The sequence below is a fragment of the Arachis ipaensis genome, chromosome B8 (assembly GCF_059453495.1).
Source record: "Arachis ipaensis isolate K30076 ecotype BB chromosome B8, ASM5945349v1, whole genome shotgun sequence".
In the NCBI taxonomy this organism is placed as follows: Eukaryota; Viridiplantae; Streptophyta; class Magnoliopsida; order Fabales; family Fabaceae; genus Arachis; species Arachis ipaensis.
The window spans coordinates 68,225,556-68,239,928 of NC_142443.1; the positions used below are offsets into that span (position 1 = coordinate 68,225,556).

General features: G+C 37.6%; 1 non-coding gene across 1 annotated transcript; it reads left to right on the forward strand.

Annotated features, from left to right (window-relative positions):
* Positions 1–631: 631 nt before the first annotated feature.
* On the forward strand, positions 632–738 carry LOC148548443 (small nucleolar RNA R71). The gene has a single exon (XR_015898322.1). It is a non-coding gene; the product is annotated as a small nucleolar RNA R71 (small nucleolar RNA).
* Positions 739–14,373: the final 13,635 nt, after the last annotated feature.

Sequence of the window (14,373 nt, forward strand, 5' to 3'; positions counted from 1 at the left end):
TTTAGTCATAAAACTGAGAGTGGTCTTAGATAGATCAGAGACTACAGTTGCTAAGTCAGAGTGGCTCTGCTTAGAATTCTCTGTCTGTTACTGAGAAGATGATGGAAAAGGTTTGCTATTGCCAAACCTATTTCTCCCACCATTATTGTTACTGAAGCCTTGATTAGGCTTCTGTTGATCCTTCCATGAGAAATTTGGATGATTCCTCCATGAAGGATTATAGGTGTTTCCATAGGATTATCCCATGTAATTCACCTCTTCCATTGCAGGATTCTCAGGCTCATGGGCTGCTTCTTCAGAGGAAGCTTCGTTAGTACTGCCTGTTGCAGCTTGCATTCCAGACAGACTCTGAGAAATCATATTGACTTGCTGAGTCAATATTTTGTTCTGAGCCAATATTGCATTTAGAGTATCAATCTCAAGAACTCTTTTCTTCTGAGTTGTCCCATTATTCATAGGATTCCTTTCAGAAGTGTACATGAACTGGTTATTTGCAACCATTTCAATGAGTTCCTGGGCTTCTGCAGGCGTCTTCTTCAGATGAAGAGATCCTCCAGCAGAGTGGTCCAATGACATCTTGGATAATTCAGACAGACCATTATAGAATATACATATGATGCTCCATTCTGAAAACATGTCAGAAGGACACCTTCTAATCAATTGCTTGTATCTTTCCCAAGCTTCATAGAGGGATTCACCTTTCTTCTGTCTGAAGGTTTGGACTTCCACTCTAATCTTGCTCAACTTCTGAGGTGGAAAGAATTTGGCCAAGAAAGCATTGACCAACTTTTTCCAAGAGTTCAGGATATCTTTAGGTTGTGAGTCCAACCATGTCCTAGCTCTGTCTCTTACAGCAAAAGGGAAAAAGTATAAGTCTGTAGACCTCAGGATTAACCCCATTGGTCTTAACAGTGTCACAGATTTGCAAGAATTCAGCTAAGAACTGATGAGGATCTTCCAATGGAAGTCTATGAAACTTGCAATTCTGCTGCATCAGAGAAACTAATTGAGGCTTAAGCTCAAAGTTGTTTGCTCTAATTACAGGAATTGAGATGCTCCTTCCCCAGAAGTCAGAAGAGGGTGCAATAAAGTCACCAAGCATCTTCCTTGCATCTCCACCATTGTTTTTGGGTTCGGCCATCTCTTCTTCTTTTTCGAAAAATTCTGTCAGGTCCTCTCGAGAGTGTTGTGTCTTAGCTTCTCTTAGCTTCCTCTTTAGAGTCCTTTCAGGTTCCGGATCATCTTCAACAATAATGTTCTTATCCTTGCTCCTGCTCATATGAAAAAAAAAAGAATAGAAAAGAAGAGGAATCCTCTATGTCACAGTATAGGGATTCCTTTATGTGAGTAGAAGAAGAGAAGAGTAGAAGAATGAGAAGAGAAAAATTCAAACACAGAGAGGGAGAGAGGGTTCAAATTTTAAGAAGAAAAGAAGTGTTAGTGATTAAATAAATAAATAGAAAGAGATGAGAGGGAGAAAGAATTCAAATTTTAAATTAAAATAAAAGGAGAATATTTTTGTTTTTATTTTAATTATTGGTTAGTATTCAAAAATTAAGAGAAGAAATAAAATAAAATTTGAAAACTAAATAAATTAATTAATTAAATAGATTTTTAAAAAGTGGTTTGTGATTTTCGAAAATTGGAGAGAGAAAAAGGTAGTTAGTGGTTTTGAAAAAGATATGATTGAAATAGAAGACTTTTAAAATCAAATAAAAAGTCAAGTAATTAATTGAAAAAGATTTGAAAATTAATTTTGAAAAGATAAGAAGTTAGAAAAGATTTTGAAATTGATTTTGAAAAATATATGATTGAAATTTATTTTGAAAAAGATTTGGAAAGGAAATTAAAAATATTTGATTTTTGAAATTAAAGTTGATTACTTGACTAATAAGAAACTAAGAGACATGATTTTAGAATTTAAAGATTGATCCTTTCTTAATAGGCAAGTAACAACTTGAAAATTTTTGAATCTAAACATTAAATGTTAGCATTAATTATAAAATGAGAAAAAGATTTTGAAAATTGATTTTGAAAATTTTTGAAAATAATAATAAAAAACATGAAAAAGATTTGATTTTTGAAAAAGATAGAATTTTTAATTTGAAATTTTGACTTGACTAACAAGAAACAACCAAATTTTAAAACTTTTGATTAAATCAATTCAAAATTTCGAAATTTATGAGGAAAATAAGGAAAAGATAATTTTTTGATTTTTTTATTTTTAATGAGGAGAGAGAAAAACATAAAAATGACACGAAACATAAAAATTTAAGATCAAAACAAAAATGCATGCAAGAACACTTTGGATGTCAAGATGAATACCAAGAACACTTTGAATGTCAAGATGAACACCAAGAACTTATTTTTGAAAATTTTTAAGAAAAGAAAGACATGCAAGACACCAAACTTAAAAATTTTTAAACTATAGACACTAAGAATTCAAAAATACATATGAAAAACAAGAAAAGATACAAAACAAGAAAAACACAAGATCAAACAAAGACAGTTATCAAAAATAACTTGAAGATTATGAAGAACACATGCATGAACTTTCAAAAATTTAAAGAGAGATTAAAAAGATGCAATTGACACCAAACTTAAAATTTGACACAAGACTCAAACATGAAATTTTTTATTTTTATGATTTTATTAAAATCTTTTTTTGATTTTTTGAAAATTAATCAGGAAAAGAAAATAAAGAAATTCAAAATTTTTTAATAAGAATTCCAGGAATCATGCAATGTTATTCTAAAGCTTCGGTCCAAAAATTTAGACATGGCTTAATAGCCAGCCAAGCTTTATGTGAAAGCTTCGGTCCAAAAGATTAAACATGGCCAATGGCCAGCCAAGCTTCAGCAGAGCATTACATCAATAGCCAAATTGATGGGAATCAAAAGGCTCATGCAATGATAAGTGAAAGCCTCGGTCCAAAAAATATTAGACATGGCTTGACAACCAGCCAGGCTTCAACAGATCATGATGAAACTCTAGAATTCATTCTTAAAAATTCTGAAGAACAAAATAAAATTTTTTTGTATATTTTTATATATTTTTTTCGAAAATAAAAAGCTTAAAAAGAAAATAAAATTACCTAATTTGAGAAATAAGATGAACCGTCAGTTGTCCAAACTCGAACAATCCTTGGCAACGGCGCCAAAAATTTGGTACGCAAAATCGTGATTGTTCGTTACCCGGCAACGGCGCCAAAAACTTGGTATGCAAAATTGTGATTGTTTGTTCCCTGGCTACAGCGCCAAAAACTTGGTGTGGGAAAACGTGATCTCAAGACTTCTTACACAAACCCACGTAACTAACCAGCAAGTGCACTAGGTCATCCAAGTAATAAACCTTATGTGAGTAAGGGTCGATCCCACGGAGATTGTCAGTTGGAAGCAAGCTATGGTCATCCTTATAAATCCCAGTCAGACGGATTCAAATGGTTATGAGGTTTTGATAATTAAAAGATAAATAAAACATAAAATAAGATAAAGTACTTATGTAATTTACTGGTGGGAATTTCAGATAAGCGTATGGAGATGCTTTGTTGCTTCTGAACCTTTGCTTTCCTATTGCCTTCTTCCAACCATGCGTTACCTCCTTCCATGGCAAGCTGTATGATCCTCTCGGATGAAAACAAATCCATATGCGCTGTCACCGCATGGCTAATCATCTATTGATTCTCGCTAGTGTTGGAATAGGACCATTGTCCTTTTGCACACTGTCACTGCACCCAACATTTGCAAGTTTGAAGCTCGTCACAGTCATCCCTTCCCAGATCCTACTCGGAATACCACAGACAAGGTTTAGACTTTTCGGATCTCAGGAATGGCTGCCAATAATTCTAGCCTATACCACAAAAATACTAATCTCACGGACTCGGTCTGTGTATTAGATATCCAACAGAATATACTCTAGCTGTCGTCCACTGACTACGTTGAACATCATGTAGACCGCTTTGTGGTTGTCAGGCACGCGATCTTGGCTAAGCGAGTAACGAAGATTGGGTGATTGTCACAGGTCACCCCTTCATTATGACTTAACTGAATTAAGAACAAGAGTATATCTTGGAGAAGAAGCAGGTGTGAATTGAAGGAAAAACAATAGTACTTGTATTAATTTATGAAGAACAGTAGAGCTCCACACCTTAATCTATGGGGTGTGGAAACTCCACCGTAGAAAATACATAAGTGAGAGGTCTAGGCATGACCGTGAGGCCAGCCTCCAAATGTCAATAATAGCATAAGATTAACAAAAGACATAAAATAAATATCTAAAAGTAGTTTTTATACTAAACTAGTAGCCCAGGGTTACAGAGAATGAGTAACTAAGTGCAGATAGTGTAGAAATCCACTTCCAGGGCCCACTTGGTGTGCGCTTGGGCTGAGCATTGAAGCTTTCACATGCATAGGCTGTTCCTGGAGTTAAACACCATCTTTGGTGCCAGTTTGGGCGTTTAACTCCAATTCTGGTGCCAGTTTGGGCGTTTTACGCCAAGATGTTTTAGGGTGACTTTGAATGCCAGTTTGGGCCATTAAATCTCGGGCAAAGTATAAACTATTATATATTGCTGGAAATCCCAAGATGTATACTTTCCAACGCAATTGAGAGCGCGCCAATTGGGCTTCTGTAGCTCCAGAAAATCCACTTAGAGTGCAGGGAGGTCAGAATCCAACAGCATCTGCAGTCCTTTTTCAGCCTCTGAATCAGATTTTTGCTCAGGTCCCTCAATTTCAGCCAGAAAATACCTGAAATCATAGAAAAATACACAAATTCATAGTAAAGTCTAGAAATGTAATTTTTGAATAAAAACTAATTAAAATATAATAAAAAGTAATTAAAACATACTAAAAACTATGTAAAAACAATGCCAAAAAGGGTATAAATTATCCACTCATCAGCTAATAAAGAGACAATGGAATCATTAGACCGCACATTGCGAGACATATTAGAAAACAATAATCCATTTGGAGGAAAGGTGATGGTTATGGGAGGGGATTTCCGCCAAGTACTACCTGTTGTGCCGAAAGAAAGTAAGTCGCAAATGATTTCAGCTTCTATTGTTAAATCACATTTATGGGCATTCACCAAAATTCTCCATTTGCGACAAAATATGTGATCTCTTAATGATCATGATTTTGCAGAGTATCTTATGCGAATAGGGGATGGGATTGAGCGTACCATATCTGAGGACTTGGTACAAATAGAAGTACATATGGCAATACCATGGGAAGGTGAGGCATCATTACACAAATTAATAGAAGAAACCTTTCCAAATTTGCAATCTCATGGGTGGGATGCATCTTACATGGTGCGATATTAACACCTAAAAATAATGATGTATAACAGCTCAATGATATAGTCTTCAACCAATTTTCGGGAGACGAATTGTAAGAACCGCAATTATTCAACCGGTTAATCAAGTAATTAAAATTGCCCAAATTAGATTCCAAAAAATTAGAGTGAGAAATTTAGGATTAAAAGGTGATTTTTGGACTCAGTGGGTCTTTCTGAGTCAGAAAATGTGCTTTCTGCGAAAAACTGCGAAAAACCACAAACCGGCAGTTGAACCGGTTGAACCATTTCAAGTCTGCCCGGTATCGCATGAGAAAAAGTGAAAACAATCAAAAACCTTAGAAAAATGTTAGAAATGGTAAATCGGACGTTAATTTTAAAGGTTTGGCCCGAAGTTTAGGCCAAACAGGCTAAAAACGCTAACGGGTTGGACTGGGCCCAAGTTGGGCCCAAGCCCTACATATAAAAGGGTTCATTAAGTGAACCCAATCAGCACCAACACTCAAACACATACACACCCACATGCTGAAAAGAAGAAGAAGGAGAGAAAACACCATTGACACTATTCACCTTTCTTCTTCTCTAGCTCATATCTTGAGCTACGGAGCTCCGATCGCCGCACCATTAGCGGCTATGCGTTCCTCGTGAAGAGCTCTACAAACCCATACAAGAAACTAGAGAGGTAACCTTGAAATCCTTTCTATTCTTCTCTCCAAAAATTTCGGTTCTTAGGGTTTGTGATTAAGTGAGTTTTTGTAATTTTGGATGTTTAGGTTTGCTCTAAGCCTTGCTTAGCATTAGGTTTTGACATCCAAATCTGTTGAAAGAGGTAAGAGCCATTAAACCCTAGTGAATTTATGTTTAATTGGAGCCTTAGGTTGATTTGAGGTGATTTATATGTATATAGTTTGATTATTGGGGCTTTGGGAGCTTTTGGAAACTTATTGTGCTTATTGGAGTGGAATTGAAAGCTTGGATTTTGGTTAGGAGCTTGTTTGGGCTAAATTGGAGTTTTGGAGCATATAGGGAATCAGCTAAGGTATGGTTTCGGTTTTCTCTATGTAGTATATAATATTCATGGACACTTAGGCTAGTGACTCATAGGATAGGTTTGAATTTAAATGGTTGTTGAGTTGTTAAATGATGATATGTGGTGTTTTATGATGAATAAATGATTGTTGGGTTTGAGTATGATGAGTGATGGTAATATGATAATGATAATTGATTCTGTAAATTGGAAATGTATAATGATGATATAAGTGATGTTGAATTTGATGAATTGGCATTATGGTTGTAAAATTGTGATATATTGGTTTTGATGTTGAAGAAGATGAAATGTGAAGGGAAATGTGGTAATGTTGGTGTAATAGGGCACAACAGGTCAATTTTGATGAAAGATGGAGTTTTTGAATGGTTTGGTATGAGTTGGAATGTGTATGGTAAGAAATTGGGTAAATCGTGAAGCTTGGTAAAATGGGGTTTTTGGTGAACTTTGTTCGATCATAACTTTTACCTCAGTTTTTAAAAATTGATGAAACTTGTCTAGAATTAAAGATCTTTGAAAACCCTTTCAATCGATATAAAATTTGTGAAATTTGAATTTTTTTGGAGGAAGTTATGATCATTCAAAGTTGGTGTTAAAAATATGAAATTCTGCAAAGTTGCAGAATTTCATGATTTCTGATATGTGCGAGCGCACACCCTCATGCGGACGCACACCCTGTAAAAATTTTGACTTGTGCGGACGCACACACCTGTGCGAGGCAGGGAAGTGCGTTCTGTTTGCAGCGCTAGCACAGCTTGTGCGCGCGCATATCTAAAGAAGAATTTCAACCTGTGTGGACGCACAGGCCTGTGCAGACGCACACGTCGGGAAGGCCAGTCTGTTGGGGGCGCTGGCACAGGTTGTGTAAGTGAACAAACCTTTTTAGTTTTGACACCTGTGCGTGCGCACACTTTTAAAAATTTCCTGGGCGTGCGCACGCACACCCCTATGCGGATGAATTTTGCTTTGTTTTCAACTATTTCACCTTCCCGGCGAGGTTGTAAGCTTTTATAACACCATTTAAGACTTTTCGGCCTAGTTTTGAGTAATAGAACATGGGATATAACTTAAGGGTTCTAGTACATGATTTTATGATGAATTAGAAAATGGAGGCCTAGGTTTCTGGTGTGCTGAGAATGGTTTGACGTTAGGTGAAGGATGATTGATATATGAGATAAGGAATAATGAACTGTTAAAATTTGGAACCTGAGTTATGAATGGACAGTGGTTGAGATGAGTCGAGGACTCGGATTGAGATTATGGATCTCTGTATACTGAAAATGTTTTTTTTTTGAAAACCACTGAAATAATGTTTTTACTGAGATTATGAGACGTTATGCGCCCGGCAGGGACGGTGGTTAATCCCGCCTGTCAAGGTAGCGGTGGCGGCGTAAGGACAGTGGTTAATCTCGCTTACGTTGAGATGTGAGGTCTGAAACAAGAGTATCCCACTCGCATCCCTTCGGATCTATAGGTGTGCAGGCGCCGGTACTTGGACAGTGAACCGGGCACTATATTTCGGGGGTTCCCATATGAAAAATTCGAAGGGCGACGTCTCCATGGAGATGTGTTGGGTTGGCAGTTGAATTGACAATGTGATATCACAGCCAGTAGGGCAGGCATTCATCACATGCATTTTCTATCTGTTTGTTTGCTTTACCGACTTGTAATTGTATGCCTAATTGAATAACATGCCTATTTGCTTACTTGATATACTTGCCTTGTATGTTTTTACTTGTGAATTACTTGCAGTGTTATTAATTATGCTTTCTACTGGGATTGAGGAGGTTCAGAAGGCAGTGGCGATGGGATCGCATGGAAGATAGGTTGGTGAAGGCTGTGGGACAGCGGTGTTTGTTTAGAATAGAAATCCCTTAAGATAGATTATCTGGTTTATTTATGAGAGGGTTTATATTATGCTTATTTGTTTTAGAATGCTTTAAGTTTGAATCTTGTGATGGATATGGAGCTTAGGATTGCCTTTGGCGTCCCGAGGTCTTATATCCTACATCACTGGGCACTGTTACCATACTGAGAACCTCCGGTTCTCATACCTTATCTTTGTTGTATTTTTCAGATGCAGGTCGCAACCCACCTCGGTGAGTTGCTTTGGATGGTGACAGAAGCGGAGGATCTTGGATTCTTTTGGAGTCTTTTGGTTTATCTTGTTTATGCATCTCTCCTTTTGTATTTTGTCTTTGCCTAGAGGCTTGTATTATGAGAGAAAAACTTGTATAAGCTACTTTTAAACTGTCAGGTTCTGTATACTCGTGTATGGTGGTGCAGATTTTACAACCACAAACTAACCGGCAAGTGCACCGGGTCGTACCAAGTAATACCTCAGGTGAGTGAGGGTCAATCCCACGAGGATTGATGGATTAAGCAACAATGGTTAAATGATTTACTTAGTTAGACAAACAGAAAATGGTGTTTGAGAATTCAAAAGCATGAAACAATAAATTCAGAAAATTAATAAAGCAAGCAGTAAACAAGTTGTGAATAATATATGGAGAAAACAGTTAAGGCTTTAGAGATATCTATTTTTCAGATTGACTTTTCTTACTAACTATTTTAATCATGCAAGATTTAATTCATGGCAAACTATATGTGACTAAACCCTAATTTCTTAGACCTTTTTAGTCTCCTCTAAAATTCATCAACCGCCAATTCCTTGGTCACTTAATTCCAATTAGAGGGTGAAGTTCAATTCTAGTTTATATGCCACAGAAATCCTAATTACCCAAATATAAGAGGATTATATGTCACGTATCCCGTTAAGTCCAGATAATTAGAAATTTAGGAGAATATGTTTTCAAGCTGTTGTTCAAGTAAAGAGCTTTTCCAAGTTATACAAGAACTCAATTAGAACAAGGGTCATACTTCCGTTCCACCCAAATTCATAAAATAAAGAACAAAAACAATTCTTGAATTATAAATCAGTACATGAATTAAAATAGAAAAAGTAATAATATCAATCCATACAATAGACAGAGCTCCTAACCTTAACAATGGAGGTTTAGTTGCTCATGGTTCAGAGAGAAAACTAGGATTCCAGTAAACTGTAAATTGGGCTGAGGTGGAATAATTGTGAATTGGAATGGAATAATCTCCCGACGAGAAGTTTCTTTTCTCTTTTATATCTAATCCTAAATTAATTTAAAATTTATTTTCCAAAACAAATATAATATCTTTTTCTATTTTAAAATAAAAATAAAGTTTAAATCAGAATTAATTAAATAATCGGCGTTTTCTGCGTTTTCTGCACGTGGCGCATGTCATGTGTACGCGTCAGTCACGCGTACGCGTCGATGGTCTTCTTCGCATGTCATGCACACGCTTACGGTACGCGCACTTGGTGCACAAAATTGTGATTGTTCATTCCTTGGTAACGGCGCCAAAAACTTAATACGCACGTTCATAATCTTAGTTCTTTGTCACAACTTCGCACAACTAACCAGCAAGTGCACTGGGTCGTCCAAGTAATAAACCTTACGTGAGTAAGGGTCGATCCCACGGAGATTGTCGGCTTGAAGCAAGCTATGGTCACCTTGTAAATCTCAGTCAGGCGGATTCAAATGGTTTTAGAGTTTTAATAATTAAAAGATAAATAAAACGTATAATAAAGATAGAGATACTTATGTAATTCATTAGTGAGAATTTCAGATAAGCATATGGAGATGCTTAGTTCCTTCTGAATCTCTGCTTTCCTACTGCCTTCATCCAATCCTTCATACTCCTTTCCATGGCAAGATGTATGTTGGGTATCACCGTTGTCAATGGCTACATCCCGTCCTCTCAGTGAAAATGGTCCAAATACGCTGTCACCGCACGACTAATCATCTGTCGGTTCTCGATCATGCTGGAATAGGATTCAGTAATCCTTTTGCGTCTGTCACTACGCCCAGTACTCGCGAGTTTGAAGCTCGTCACAGCCATCCCTTCCCAGATCCTACTCGGAATACCACAAACAAGGTTTAGACTTTCCGGATCTCAAGAATGGCCGCCAATAATTCTAGCTTATACCACGAAGACTCTGATCGTAGATCAGGAGGCTAAGAGATATGCATTCAAGCTTGTTTGCATGTAGAACGGAAGTATTTGTCAGGCACGCGTTCATGAGTGAGAATGGTGATGAGCGTCACATAATCATCACATTCATCATGGTCTTATGTGCGAATGAATATCTTAGAATAAAAATAAGCATGAATTGAATAGAAGAACAATAGTACTTTGCATTAATACTCGAGGAACAGCAGAGCTCCACACCTTAATCTCTGGTGTGTAGAAACTCCATCGTTGAAAATACATAAGAACATGGTCTAGGCATGGCCGAATGGCCAGCCTCCCAAATGGCATATGAATTTGAAAATAGGGAAAAAGACCCCTAGTCCAATAGTAAAAAGTTCTATTTATACTAAACTAGTTACAAGGGTTACAGAATTAAGTAAATGGTGCAGAAATCCACTTCCAGGCCCACTTGATGTGTGCTTGGGCTGAGCATTGAAGCTTTCATGTGTAGAGGTCTTCCTTGGAGTTGAACGCCAGTTTGTAACTTGTTTCTGGCGTTTAACTCTGCTTTGCAACTTGTTTCTGGCGTTTAACGCCAGAATAGGGCAGAAAGCTGGCGTTAAATGCCAGTTTGTGTCGTCTAAACTTGAGCAAAGTATGGACTATTATATATTTCTGGAAAGTCCTGGATGTCTACTTTCCAACGCAATTAAGAGCGCGCCATTTGAATCTCTGTAGTTCCAGAAAATAAACTTTGAGTGCAGGGAGGTCAGAATCCAACAGCATCTGCAGTCCTTCTTCAGCCTCTGAATCTGATTTTTGCTCAAGTCCCTCAATTTCAGCCAAAAATTACCTTAAATCATAGAAAAACACACAAACTCATAGTAAAGTCCAGAAATGTGATTTTTATTTAAAAACTAATAAAAATATATTAAAAACTAACTAAATCATACTAAAAACTATGTAAAAACAATGCCAAAAAGCGTATAAATTATCCGCTCATCACAACACCAAACTTAAATTGTTGCTTGTCCCCAAGCAACTGAAAATTAAATAGGATAAAAAGAAGAGAATATACTATAAATTCCAAAATATCAATAAAACTTAGCTCCAATCAGATGAGCGGGACTAGTAGCTTTTTGCCTCTGAACAGTTTTGGCATCTCACTTTATCCCTTGAAGTTCAGAATGATTGACATCTATAGGAACTCAGAATTCAGATAGTGTTATTGATTCTCCTAGTTCAGTATGTTGATTCTTGAACACAACTACTTTATGAGTCTTGGCCGTGGCCCTAAGCACTTTGTTTTCCAGTATTACCACCGGATACATAAATGCCACTGACACATAATTGGGTGAATCTTTTCAGATTGTGACTCAGCTTTGCTAAAGTCCCCAATTAGAGGTGTCCAGGGTTCTTAAGCACACTCTGTTTTTGCTTTGGACCTCAACTTTAACCGCTCAGTCTCAAGCTTTTCACTTGACACCTTCACGCCACAAGAACATGGTTAGGGATAGCTTGGTTTAGCCGCTTAGGCCAGGATTTTATTCCTTTAGGCCCTCCTATCCACTGATGCTCAAAGCCTTGGATCCTTTTTACCATTGCCTTTTGGTTTTAAGGGCTATTGGCTTTTTGCTCTTTCCTTTTGGTTTAAAGAGCTTTTGGCTTTTTCTGCTTGCTTTTTCTTTTTCTTTCTCTCTTTTTTTTCTCTCTTTTTTTTTCGCAAGCTTTTGTATTCACTGCCTTTTCTTGCTTCAATAATCAATTTTATGATTTTTCAGATTATCAATAATATTTCTCCTTTTTATCATTCTTTCAAGAGCCAATATATTTAACATTCATAAACAACAATATCAAAAGACATATGCACTGTTTAAGCATTCATTCAGAAAACAAAAAGTATTGTCACCACATCAAAATAATTAAACTGATTTCAAGGATGAATTCGAAATTCATGTACTTCTTGTTCTTTTGTAATTAAAGCATTTTTCATTTAAGAAAGGTGATGGATTCATAGGACATTCATAGCTTTAAGACATAGACACTTAAATACTAATGATCATGTAATAAGAGACAAACATAAACATAAAGCATAGTAAACAAAAAACAGAGAAAAATAAATAGACAAAGAGATTAAGGAACAGGTCCACCTTAGTGAGGGTGGCGTCTTCCTCTTCTTGAAAAACCAATGGTGCTCTTGAGCTCCTCTATGTCTCTTCCTTGTCTTTGTTGCTCCTCCCTCATAGCTCTTTGATCTTCTCTAATATCATGGAGAATGATGGAGTGCTCTTGGTGTTCCATCCTTAGTTGTCCCATGTTGGAACTTAATTCTCCTAGAGATGTGTTGATTTGCTCCCAATAGTTCTGTGGAGGGAAGTACATCCCTTGAGGCATCTCAGGGATTTCATGGTGAGGAATTTCCTCATGCTCTTGTTGAGGTCCATGATCTCTTGTTTGCTCCATTCTTTTCTTAGTGATGGGCTTGTCCTCTTCAATGAGGATGTCTCCCTCTATGTCAATTCTAGCCGAATTGCAGAGGTGGCAAATGAGGTGAGAAAAGGCTAACCTTACCAAAGTGGAGGACTTGTCAGCCACTTTGTAGAGTTCTTGAGGTATAATCTCATGAACTTCCACTTCCTCCCCAATCATGATACTATGGATCATGATGGCCCAGTCTACAGTAACTTCAGACCGGTTGCTAGTAGGAATAATTAAGCGTTGGATGAACTCCAACCATCCTCTAGCTACAGGCTTAAGGTCCGGTCTTCTCAATTGAACCGGCTTGCCTCTTTGGTCAACTTTCCATTGAGCTCCTTCCACACATATGTCCATGAGGACTTGGTCCAACCTTTGATCAAAGTTGACCCTTCTAGTGTAGGGGCGTGCATTTTCTTGCATCATTGGAAAGTTGAACGCCAACCTTGCATTTTCCGGACTGAAATCTAAGTATTTCCCCCGAACCATGGTAAGCCAATTCTTTTGATTCGGTTTCATACTTTGATCATGGTTCCTAGTGATCCATGCGTTTGCATAGAACTCTTGAACCATTAAGATCCTGACTTGTTGAATAGGATTAGAGAGAACTTCCCATCCTCTTCTTCTAATCTCTTGTTGGATCTCCGGATATTCGCTCTTTTAAGCTTAAAAGGGACCTCAGGGATCACCTTTTTCTTGGCCACAACTTCATAGAAGTAGTCTTGATGGACCTTTGAGATGAATCTCTCCATCTCCCATGACTCAGAGGTGGAAGCAATTACCTTCCGTTTCCTCTTTCTTGAGATTTCTCTGGCTTTAGGTGACATTAATGGTTATGGAAAAACAAAAAGTAATGCTTTTACCATACCAAACTTAAAAGGTTTGCTCGTCCCCGAGTAAAAGAAGAAAGGAAGTAGTAGAAGAAGAAGAAAATGGAGGAGATGGAAGGGGAATGTGTATTCGGCCAAGGGGGAGGAGTGGTGGTTGTAATGTGTGAAAATGGAGTAGTGTTGAGGGGTTTATATAGGGGTGGAGGGAAGGGTAGGTTTCAGCCATTAGGGTTGAGTTTGGGAGGGAAAAGAATTTGAATTTTGGAGGTAGGTGGGGTTTATGGGGAAGAGTGGATGGATGTGAGTGGTTAAGGGTATTTGGGGAAGAGGTATGGAGGTGATTGGTGAAGGGTATTTAGGGAAAAGAGTTATAAAAAGGTGTGAAGAGGAGAGAAGAAGAGGTGGGATAGGTGGGGATCCTGTGGGGTCCACAGATCCAGAGGGGTCAAGGACTTAACATCCTTGCTCCATTTAGGCGTGCAAACGCCCTTAGAATGCATGTCTGGCGTTAAACGCCAGCTTGCTGCTTGTTTCTGGCGTTTAACGCCAATTCCATGTTCTGTTCTGGCATTAAACGCCAATCTGGTGCTTGTTTCTGCCGTTTAACGCCAGCTTGATGCTTCTTTCTGGTGTTAAACGCCAGTTTGATGCTTCTTACTGGCGTTTACATGCCAGTAAGCTCTTCCTCCAGGGTGAGCTATTTTAAATGCTATTTTTCAT